This window comes from Haplochromis burtoni, unplaced genomic scaffold, assembly GCF_018398535.1.
Source record: "Haplochromis burtoni strain Fernald_Lab_line unplaced genomic scaffold, NCSU_Asbu1 Contig_74, whole genome shotgun sequence".
Classification (NCBI taxonomy): Eukaryota; Metazoa; Chordata; class Actinopteri; order Cichliformes; family Cichlidae; genus Haplochromis; species Haplochromis burtoni.
The window spans coordinates 566049-567635 of NW_024582435.1; positions in this window are offsets into that span (position 1 = coordinate 566049).

Below are 1587 nucleotides of genomic sequence, written 5' to 3' on the forward strand. Positions count from 1 at the left end.
TTTGTGGTCATATGTGTGATCAGTCGTATTAGTCAGATGCCGATAAGTGCTATTGTACATGCATGCATTTGTATTTTTGTTTCTATAATATGCTCTGGATAGATTTAGACTGTGGGCTGCTGACAGGTTATGCCTCTCTCTGTAAAACAGAACATTTTAAGCACATAATCAGTGCATGTGCAGATTAGTTTCTCCCATGTGCAATAAATGCCTCGACATAGCAACAGGTATTACAGGAAAAGCCATAAAGCCTTTGAATGAAATCAAACGCTGTTGTAACAGTGATGTACAGTCTTGTTGGTATATGTATGATTTCTATACATTTTACATCAGATAAAAACTTTGGTTGTAAGATTCAGATAATTATTTTTTAAAAGCGAGACATTTTAAATGAGATAAGAAAGAAAAGTATTCTTTGTGCCCCCCTCTCCCTGTTAATGCCCTACCTGCCCCCCTGGCAAAACTTTGCTAGACCCGCCCCTGCACAGTTACAGCTGCAGTGTGTTTGCAGCTGTGGCTCCAGCAAACATCAGCTGATACTAGAATTTAAATAATTTCTAGTATCAGCTGATGTTTGCTGGAGCCACAGCTGTAAAGCTGCTGGTCATGATGTCGGTTTGGATATGTGGTGAGAGGGAAACATGAAGATGAAACCAGGAGATGTCCTTACTGAATCATCAGAGCTGAACAGGTGATGGAGAAACAGGTTTACCTTTTAGGTGACATGAATGAGTTGAAGGGAAGTTATGAACTGTTTCTGAGAGACAAATAACACCAGGATCCTTTTCTAGGTAGCTGACAGCTGGTAACTGTGCAGGGGCGGGTCTAGCAAAGTTTGCCAGGGGGGCAGGTAGGGCATTAACAGGGAGAGGGGGGCACAAAGAAATACTTTTCTTTCTTATTCTCATTTAAAATGTCTAGCTTTTAAAAAATAATTATCTGAATCTTACAACAAACGATTGATAGATTGATGCATATATACCATCAGAACAGTGAACATCACTGTCACAACAGTGTTTGTTTTCATTCAAAGGCTTTATGATTTTTCCTATAATGGTGGGCCGGTCTCTAGTCAAAATGCCCGGGACGATTTTCTGTCCCAGTCCAGCCCTGTATGCAGCTCATCTGCAGTCTGGTGTTCCTACATCTTCCTATTCAGAAGGCAGAATTTCAGAGTTCTGAGTACAATCAAAGCACCACGACTGCAGTTTTTGTGTTGGATGTAAAAGGCGCACATGACTCTGTGACGTAGGCTAGAATCATGGCAGCAGTCAATGACGGTCCAGGCGTGGGATTTCTCTCGTGGAAATGTGCACATTATCTTTTCCTTTCTATTGGTAGGTGGCACAGTGCACTGTGGCAAGTAAGCAAGCTAGAAGACTGGCAAAGTTATGGAAGCAACACATTAACAAGAGAATTCTGAGTAAAACCAAAGTTACTTTCCCTAGTAACTAGTTACTTTGAAAGTAACGAGTAACTTGAAGTAACTGAGTTACTTTTGATAGAAGTAACTAGTAATGTAACTAAGTTACTAATTTAAAGTAACTTACCCAACACTGCTGAGCGCACAAATGGAACAAGGCAGTC